Raw genomic sequence first — 10437 nt, 5'->3', positions numbered from 1 at the left:
TGGTGGTGTGGTGATTATCCCATGTCGGGGCCCCACCTTAGCAACTGTACAGTATATACTCTTTGGCGCCATCGCTCTCATTCTTTAAGTCCCCCTTGTTCACATCTGGCAGCTGTTAATTTGCCTCCAACACTTTTCCTTTCATTTTTTCCCCATTATGTAGATAGGGGCAAAATTGTTTGGTGAATTTGAAAGCGCGGGGTTAAAATTTCACCTCACAATATAGCCTATGACGCTCTCGGGGTCCAGACGTGTGACTGTGCAAAATTTTGTGGCTGTAGCTGCGACGGTTCAGATGCCAATCCCGGACATACATACACACATACATACATACACACATTCAGCTTTATATATTAGATATCAATATAATTATCACAATATTATCCCTTGGATTTAAAGATATTTGTCACTTATAATTAATATCTTTTTCACTGTATAACATATACTTCAATATGTTTAATTCATACTGTATATAATATAGTGACACTCTTCACGGCATAGTAACACAGCTTATCACATCCGTGTCACCGCATCACATACTGTATATCTGTTAGGCTGTGTGCACACGATTCAGAATCTGCACAAATCTGCATCTTCTGGCAGAATCCGCAGCTGCGTTTTTTTATGTGTTTTTGCGTGCTTTTGATGCATTTTTTGCGCGGTTTTGATGCGTTTTTTTGTGCGGATTTTCTGCAGATTATACCACTGCAGATTTCTATTAATGGATGGGTGCAGAAACGCTGCAGAAACGCACAAAAGAAGTAACATGCACTTCTTTGAAATCTGCAGCGTTTCTGCGTGGATTTTTCTGCACTATGTGCACAGCTTTTTTTTCCCCCCATAGATTAACAGTATAATGTACATAGCAGTGCAGTTCTGCAGCGTTTGTGCTGCAGAAAAAAACGCTGCAGACCTGCACTAAATCTGCATCGTGTGCACATACCCTAATAAATGTTTTATTTCATATACAGCATAGTGACATTTATCACAGCATTCTGACACAGCTTAGTAAACCCCTTTTTCATTTTCAGCACAATTGGAGCGGTGCGCATGCGCTGATCACAGACTTAGGCTTCTTTCACACTTCAGTTGTTTGGCGTCAGTCTGCTCCGACATAGTGACGGATCGACGGATCCGTCACAATTGTTGAGAAAACGGTTCTAATGGATCCATTTTTTTTACGGATCCGTTACTTGGGGGTTGTCTGGGAAAAGTATCTACTTTTTGGAGCATGCGCAATTGAAAAAGCGGATTGGGGCGACAGATCCGCCAAATGACGGTCGCGACGGATCCGTCGCCCATAGGTGGCCATTCTATGGAATGGTGGACGTGACGGATCCGTCGCGAACCGCCATTTCGGCGCAGGCAAAAAACGTTATAATGTCCGTCAATGTCTAGATGACGTCCGCCAAATCTCGACGGATCCGTCACATGGTGGATGGAACGGATCCGTCGCTAATGCAAGTCTATGGGAAAATAGCGTATCCGCCCAAAAAAATGGCGGATCCGCTATTTGACGAAAACGGCGGATTCAAACTGACGCCAAAAGACTGAAGTGTGAAAGAGGTCTTAGCAGGGTGATGGCGAGCGAACTTTAGTGTAGCGGCGTGCCTACGTCATCTGAACAGATGACCAGGCTCTTCCGCCCACATGACCGCGAACCCTCCCCATGATTGCACGGGTCTGAAGGATCGACGCATGTGCCAACACGCTCCATACCCCGCACTGACCTTCACTTCACATCAGCGCTACAGTTATACCATCACAACAGTGTAAGCGCTGTTGACTCCGGAAGTGACTATATTTCATACTTCGCCCTCCCTTCCTTGTCCAATCAGCACAGTGTACATCCGTACATAAACCGGCATCCCCCCTGCCCTGACACGCCTCCCGAAGAAGCATTGCCCTCGGGGCAGAGGGACGCCAGGGATTTCCACGTGGCCAACATCAGGTATATTGCCATTCACGTATTGACTTGTCTTTGTAGCATTACAACACTGATATTAGCCTACACAGGCATATAGTGGCAGTATAGGATTTGTGATAGGTATATTATTCCTTACAAACTATTTCCCCAATATGGATAAGTAGTGTACTTATGCAGCTATTATCTTGTGAAATAAGTGGGGAATATTTAGGAATTCCTTTCTTAGGTCATTTACCTGCAAATTTCTTGATAATATTTTTTGGAACCAATTATTATTGTATTTTTTAATACTATTTTACCTTATGTATGGCTACAGTTTTGGAATACCGCATGACACATCGGTCCCTCTCTAATCGGATCTAGCACCTTTTTCACTGTGTATGTTTTTAAACTATTATGTCAATAAAAATTATATTTTATATAAAGTACCACTTTATTTGGGATCATTTAATTCTGGTCACCAAAACCGTGAACTATATATTCCTTTAGGGCTCATTTCCACTGGCGAGAGACAAATCGGTCCGTAATCTGGACCGAAAAAAGGGATGTAACGTATGCGATTGTCATGCGAGTGTCATGCGAGTGCAATGCGATTTTTAATCGCATCATCCGTATGACATCCGTATTACTGTCCGATTTGTACGCACCGGTGTCCTTTGAAAAGCCGGCAAATCAGTGCTGTGTACAGTAAAATCACACTGACAGGTTAGAATAGAGTAGATATATACACATAGAATAGGTATATATACATATATATATATGTCAGTGAGACACCTATATATGTATATTTATATTTAATGCAGCGCTAGATAGCATTAAAGCCGCTAATTCAATTGCCGGCTTTTCATTTCTCCTGCCTAAACCCGACATGATATGAGACATGGTTTACATACAGTAAACCATCTCATATCCCCCCTTTTTTGCATATTCCACATTACTAATGTTAGTAGTGTGTATGTGCAAAATTTCGGCGCTGTAGCTATTAAATTTAAGGGTTAAATCGCGGAAAAATTGGCGTGGGCTCCCGCGCAATTTTCTCCGCCAGAGTAGTAAAGCCAGTGACTGAGGGCAGATATTAATAGCCAGGAGAGGGTCCATGGTTATTGGCCCCCCCATGGCTAAAAACATCTGCCCCCAGCCACCCCAGAAAAGGCACATCTGGAAGATGCGCCAATTCTGGCACTTGGCCACTCTCTTCCCACTCCCGTGTAGCGGTGGGATATGGGGTAATGAAGGGTTAATGCCACCTTGCTATTGTAAGGTGACATTAAGCCAGATTAATAATGGAGAGGCGTCAATTATGACACCTATCCATTATTAATCCAATTGTATGAAAGGGTTAAAAAAACACACACACATTATTAAAAAGTATTTTAATGAAATAAACACACAGGTTGTTTTAATATTTTATTGCTCTCTCAATCCATCCGGAACACCCTCGCTTGGAAAAATAATAAACCAACAATATACATACCTTCAGATGACCTGTCACGTCCCACGAGGTAATCCATCTGAAGGGGTTAAAATATTTTACAAGCAGGAGCCCTGCTAATGCAGCTGTGCTGGTGCTTGTTAGGCCGGCCTCACACTAGCGAGTTTTACGGACGTATGAGCGCATAAAGTATGTCCGTAAAATTCGCATTACACACGGCCCAATGATTCCCTATGTCCCAGCTCCTATCTGCCGTATATTACGCATCCGTAGTATACGGTCTTGTACGGCCGTAGAAAATCGCAGCATGCTGCGTTTGTCACCGTATTGCGCAAAAAAATCGCCAATGAAAGTCTATGGGGGCGAGAAAAATATGGATTACACATGGACCAGCAGTGTGACTTGCGAGAAATACGCAGCGGTGTTAGTGAGAAGTCGGTAATTCAATTGCCGGCTTTTCATTTCTCCTTCACAAACCCGACATGAAATGAGACATGGTTTACATACAGTAAACCATCTCATATCCCCTTTTTTTTGCATATTCCACACTACTAATGTTAGTAGTGTGTATGTGCAAAATTTGGGCACTGTAGCTGCTAAAATAAAGGGTTAAATGGCGGAAAAAATTGGCGTGGGCTCCAGCGCAATTTTCTCCGCCAGAATGGTAAAGCCAGTGACTCAGGGCAGATATTAATAGCCAGGAGAGGGTCCATGGTTATTGGCCCCCCCTGGCTACAAACATCTGCCCCCAGCCACCCCAGAAAAGGCACATCTGGAAGATGCGCCTATTCTGGCACTTGGCCACTCTCTTCCCACTCCCTGTAGCGGTGGGATATGGGGTAATGAAGGGTTAGTGCCACCTTGCTATTGTAAGGTGACATTAAGCCAGATTAATAATGGAGAGGCGTCAATTATGACACCTATCCATTATTAATCCAATTGTCTGAAAGGGTTAAAAAACACACACACACATTATTAAAAAGTATTTTAATGAAATAAACACACCGGTTGTTTTAATATTTTATTGCTCTCTCAATCCAGCAGAACAAACTCGCTTGGCAAAATAATAAACTCACAATATACATACCTTCGGATGACCTGTAACGTCCCGTAAATTAAAATTTTTAATTTAAGGGGTTACTGTTGGCTATTGGATTAACTGGGTTAAATCAAATCTATTGGAATTCTCTATACACACCTGTGACACCCAGTAACCCATATGGGCCTTTTTTTTCCCTTTTTTATTTTATTTTTTTCTCCTTCCCTATACTACATTTGCGGTCTTGATTCAGTACTCATTTGGACCTGGAGGAAGACACATGTGGTGTCGAAACATGTCGTCCATAAGGGATTGAATGTATGCAATATTGTAACTGAAGAAATCTGGAACTTTTTAATGGATAAATAAAAGGTATATTTTACTCTACCATTGGACTGATCGCTGAAGAAACAAAAAGTTTTTTCTTTACATGTGTGGATTTGTCCCAATCCGTTTTCCGTGCGAACTGTAACCACAGGTTGGATGTATTCCGGTTTCTTCAAAGCGGTGAGCTGGCTTTGCCAAAAACTCTTTTTTATATAGGTATATATATCATGATGGCCCCAGTTCTCCCCATATATATAGTATATTGGCCCCAGTTACCCCATATATAGTATAATGGAGCCAGTTCTCCCCATATATAGTATGATGGCCCTAGTTCTCCCCATATATTCTCCCCATATATATAGTATAATGGCCCCAGTTCTCCCACATATAGTATGATGGCCTCAGTTCTCCCATATATAAAGTATGATGGCTCCAGTTCCCCCATATATATAGTATGATGGCCCTAGTTCTCCCCATATATATAGTAGGATGGCCCCAGCCCCCCCCCCATGTATATAGTAAGATTGCCCCAGTTCCCCCATATATAGTATGATGGCCCCAGTTCCCCCATATATATAGTATGATGGCCCCAGCCCCCATATATAGTATTACGGTATGATGGCCCCAGTTCTCCCCATATATATAGTATGATGGCCCTAGTTCCCCCATAAAATATAGTATGATGGCCCCAGCCCCCATATATATAGTATGATGGCCCAAGTTCTCCCCATATATATAGTATAATGGCCCCAGTTCTCCCATATATAGTATGATGGTCCCAGTTCTCCCCATATATATAGTATAATGGCCCCACTTCTTCCATATATAAAGTATAATGGCTCCAGTTCCCCCATATATATAGTATGATGGCCCTAGTTTTCCCCATATATATAGTATGATGGTCCCCCTCAACAGGCCTTTAGATATAATTATGTCCACCTCACATTGTCTATTAGTATGTTAGTCCAACCAGCAGCCCCCATATAATATGATGGTCCATCTCACACATTCGATTGGATTGAGGTCTGGACTTTGACTTGGCCATTCTAACACCTGGATACGTTTATTTGTGAACCATTCCATTGTAGATTTTGCTTTATGTTTGGGATCATTGTCTTGTTGGAAGACAAATCTCCATCCCAGTCTCAGGTCTTTTGCAGACTCCAACAAGCTTTCTTCAAGAATGGTCCTGTATTTGGCTCCATCCATCTTCCCATCAATTTTAACCATTTTCCCTGTCCTTGCTGAAGAAAAGCAGGCCCAAACCATGATGCTGCCACCACCATGTTTGACTGTGGGGATGGTGTGTTCAGGGTGATGAGCTGTGTTGCCTTTACGCCAAACATATCGTTTGGCATTGTTGCCAAAAAGTTCGATTTTGGTTTCATCTGACCAGGGCACCTTCTTCCACGTTTGGTGTGTCTCCCAGGTGGCTTGTTGCAAGCTTTAAACAACACTTTTTATGGATATCTTTGAGAAATGGCTTTCTTCTTGCCACTCTTCCATAAAGGCCAGTGTACGACTGATTGTTGTCCTATGGACAGACTGTCCCACCTCAGCTGTAGATCTCTGCAGTTCATCCATCATCCATCATCATGGGCCTCTTGGCTGCATCTCTGATTAGTCTTTTCCTTGTTTGAGATGAAAGTTTAGAGGGACAGCCGAGTCTTGGTACATTTGCAGTGGCATGATACTCCTTCCATTTCAATATGGTCGCTTGCACAGTGCTCCTTGGGTTGTTTAAAGTTTTGGAAATCATTTTGTATCCAAATCCGGCTTTAAACTTCTCCACAACAGTATCACGGACCTGCCTGTTGTGTTCCTTGGTCTTCATGATGCTTTCTGTGCTTCAAACAGAACCCTGAGACTATCACAGAGCAGGTACATTTATACGGAGACTTGATTACGCACAGGTGGATTATATTTATCATCATTAGGCATTTAGGACAACATTGGATCATTCAGAGATCCACAATGAGCTTCTGGAGTGAGTTTTCTGCACTGAACGTAAAGGGGCCGAATAATATTGCACTCCCCACTTTTCAGTTTTTGAATTTCCACAAAAATTTAAAATAAGCAATAAATTTCGCTCAACTTCACAATTGTGTTCCACTTGTTGTTGATTCTTCACCAAAAATGTACCCTTGGTATCTTTATGTTTGAAGCATAATACGTGGGAAAAGGTTGAAAAGTTCCAGGGGGCCGAATTCTTTCGCAAGGCACTATATATGTATATATATATATATATATATATATATATATATATATATATATATATACACACACATTTGCTTCATTTTTTCTGTTTTCCTCCTCTAAAACCTAGAAACATAATTGCATTATGAGGACCTGGATGGGACCTGACTACAATATGGGGACTGTTGTGAATTCCGTTCTGGAGCTCCCTCCTGTGGTTGCTAATGGTATTTTTGTGAGTTCTGCCCTTGGGCTGGAGCCAAGCATCGCGTGGTGGTCTTGACTGATCACAAAAATTTGATTTACCTCGAGTCTGCTAAGCGGTGGAATCCTAGACAAGTTCGGTGGTCTCTGTTTTTCTCCCGTTTTGATTTTGTGGTCTCGTATATTCCGGGATCTAAGAATGTGAAGGCTGATGCCCTTTCTAGGAGTTTTTTGCCTGATTCTCCGGGAGTTCTTGAGCCGGCTGGGATTCTCAAGGAGGGGGTGATTCTTTCTGCCATCTCCCCTGATTTGCGGCGGGTACTTCAGGAGTTTCAGGCTGATAAACCTGACCGCTGTCCAGTGGGGAAACTGTTTGTTCCTGATAGATGGACTAGCAGGGTAATTTCTGAGGTTCATTGTTCAGTGTTGGCTGGTCACCCTGGGATTTTCGGTACCAGAGATTTGGTGGCTAGGTCCTTTTGGTGGCCTTCCTTGTCGTGGGATGTGCGTTCGTTTGTGCAGTCCTGTGGGACCTGTGCTCGGGCTAAGCCTTGCTGTTCCTGTGCCAGTGGGTTGCTTTTGCCTTTGCCTATTCCTGAGAGGCCCTGGACGCATATTTCCATGGATTTTATTTCTGATCTTCCTGTTTCTCAGAAGATGTCTGTCATCTGGGTGGTTTGTGACCGGTTTTCTAAGATGGTCCATTTGGTACCGTTGCCTAAGTTGCCTTCCTCCTCTGATTTGGTTCCATTATTTTTTCAGCATGTGGTTCGTTTGCATGGTATTCCGGAGAATATTGTGTCTGACAGAGGTTCCCAGTTCGTTTCTAGGTTTTGGCGGTCCTTTTGTGCTAGAATGGGCATTGATTTGTCTTTTTCTTCAGCATTCCATCCTCAGACAAATGGCCAAACGGAGCGAACCAATCAGACCTTGGAAACCTATTTGAGATGCTTCGTGTCTGCTGATCAGGATGATTGGGTGACCTTTTTGCCGTTGGCCGAGTTTGCCCTTAATAATCGGGCTAGTTCTGCTACCTTGGTTTCGCCTTTCTTTTGTAACTTTGGTTTTCATCCTCGTTTTTCTTCAGGGCAGCTTGAGCCTTCTGACTGTCCTGGTGTGGATTCTGTGGTGGACAGGTTGCAGCAAATTTGGACTCATGTGGTGGACAATTTGACGTTGTCTCAGGAAAAGGCTCAACGTTTTGCTAACCGTCGTCGGTGTGTTGGTCCCCGGCTTCGTGTGGGGGATTTGGTTTGGTTGTCTTCTCGTCATGTTCCTATGAAGGTTTCTTCCCCTAAGTTCAAGCCTCGCTTTATTGGGCCTTATAAGATTTCTGAAATTATCAATCCGGTGTCTTTTCGTTTGGCCCTTCCAGCTTCTTTTTCCATTCATAATGTGTTCCATAGATCCTTGTTGCGGAGATATGTGGTTCCTATGTTTCCCTCCGTTGATCCTCCTGCTCCGGTGTTGGTTGAGGGGGAATTGAAATATGTGGTGGAGAAGATTTTGGATTCTCGTTTTTCGAGACGGAAGCTTCAGTATCTGGTCAAGTGGAAGGGTTATGGCCAGGAGGATAATTCTTGGGTTGTTGCCTCCGATGTTCATGCTGCCGATTTGGTTCGTGCTTTCCATTTGGCTCATCCTGATCGGCCTGGGAGCTCTGGTGAGGGTTCGGTGACCCCTCCTCAAGGGGGGGTACTGTTGTGAATTCCGTTCTGGAGCTCCCTCCTGTGGTTGCTAATGGTATTTTTGTGAGTTCTGCCCTTGGGCTCCCTCTGGTGGTTTCGAGTGGAACTGCTGCTCCTTTAGGTAGCTGTAGCAGCTGCCATCACTGATCGCTTTGCCTGGGTTTGTTATTTAAACCTGCTATGGGCTTTAGTTCATGCCAGCTGTCAATGTCTTAGGTTGGATTTTGTTCTCTCCTTGGATTTCTCATATGGCCTGTCCTTGTCAGCAAAAGATAAGTTTCTGCTAGTTCTTGTTTGTCCATTTGCTTGGGACTTATTGCTTTGCAAATATGTCTCTTTTTGTCCAGCTTGTCACTATGTCATATTCAGGCTAGCTGGAAGCTCTGGGAAGCAGATTTGCCCCTCCACACCGTGAGTCGGTGTGGAGTTCATTTTTGTAAACTCTGCGTGGATTTTTGTAGTTTTTAATACTGACCGCACAGTATCCTTTTCTCTCTGTCTATCAAGTTTAGTATTGGCCTCCTTTGCTGAAAACTGATTTTATTTCTGTGTATGTCATTTCCCTCTTCACTCACAGTCAATATTTGTGGGGGGCTGTCTTTCCTTTGGGGGTTTTCTCTGAGGCAAGATAGCTTTCTATTTCTTTCTTTAGGGGTAGTTAATTCTTAGGCTGTGAAGAGGTGTCTAGGGAGAGTCAGGAACATCCCACGGCTATTACTAGTGTTGTTGTTAGGATTAGGGATTGCGGTCAGTAGAGATACCACCTCCTCAGAGCTTGTCCCATGTTGCGTTTTAGCCACCAGGTCATATCAGTGTGGCCTCTTAACCACCAGGTCATAACAGGGGACCTGGATATGGGGACATGACAATGTGGCACCTCAGGAGTTCAGGTACCATGGTGGTATTGCCTTCCTCTTGGGGATGGTGATGCCAGGCCTGGAAACAAGGAGGATCCCTTTGACAGGTAACCTGTACATGCAACATGTTCTGACTCCAGGCAAGAAGGGTGAGCTCTGAACCCGGTTTCAGGGGAGCTTCCCTAGATATACATTCTGGTCTGGAGGAGGAGTTAGTTAGATTGTGAGAAGTGAATAAGGAAGGAGCAGAGGAGAAGTCAGGAGCTAGAGGAGAGCTGTGATTGGGCTCCCTCTAAGCTACAGCGCAGAAACCGGGCATCGGGCGGCTGTGTGGAACTACACATCCCACGGCAGAACCGGAGGGCAGGAAATTGGAAATGACTTGCCCACATTTACTCCTGAGGTACAGCAACATCCAGAGCCCGAAGTCACCATGGATAGAGACCCCAATGAAATGGCTCGCGTGGCCTAACATGCAGGTACTATCCCAGGACAGGCAGTAAAAGAGGACCTTGAAGGAAGCCACAGGCAGCAAGGGACTATCATTCAGCGCATAGTGGAAGGCTCCCATTCTGACCTGACAAAGTGGATTCAATTCATTTACAGGCTGCCTGGGCTCAACCATCATCTGTTGCTAGTACCCTAGACTGAAACTGTCTACCATGAGTAAACCAGGTAAAGAGACTGCAACCCTGTGCCCTCTGTTTATTCTGGCACCACACCATCTTTGCCAAGTACACCGGGAGCCCTGGGGACCCAGCTTCACC

The sequence above is a fragment of the Ranitomeya variabilis genome, chromosome 6 (genome assembly GCF_051348905.1).
Source record: "Ranitomeya variabilis isolate aRanVar5 chromosome 6, aRanVar5.hap1, whole genome shotgun sequence".
Classification (NCBI taxonomy): Eukaryota; Metazoa; Chordata; class Amphibia; order Anura; family Dendrobatidae; genus Ranitomeya; species Ranitomeya variabilis.
The sequence above is the reverse complement of the archived record's forward strand: the minus strand, read 5'-3'. Positions refer to the sequence as shown.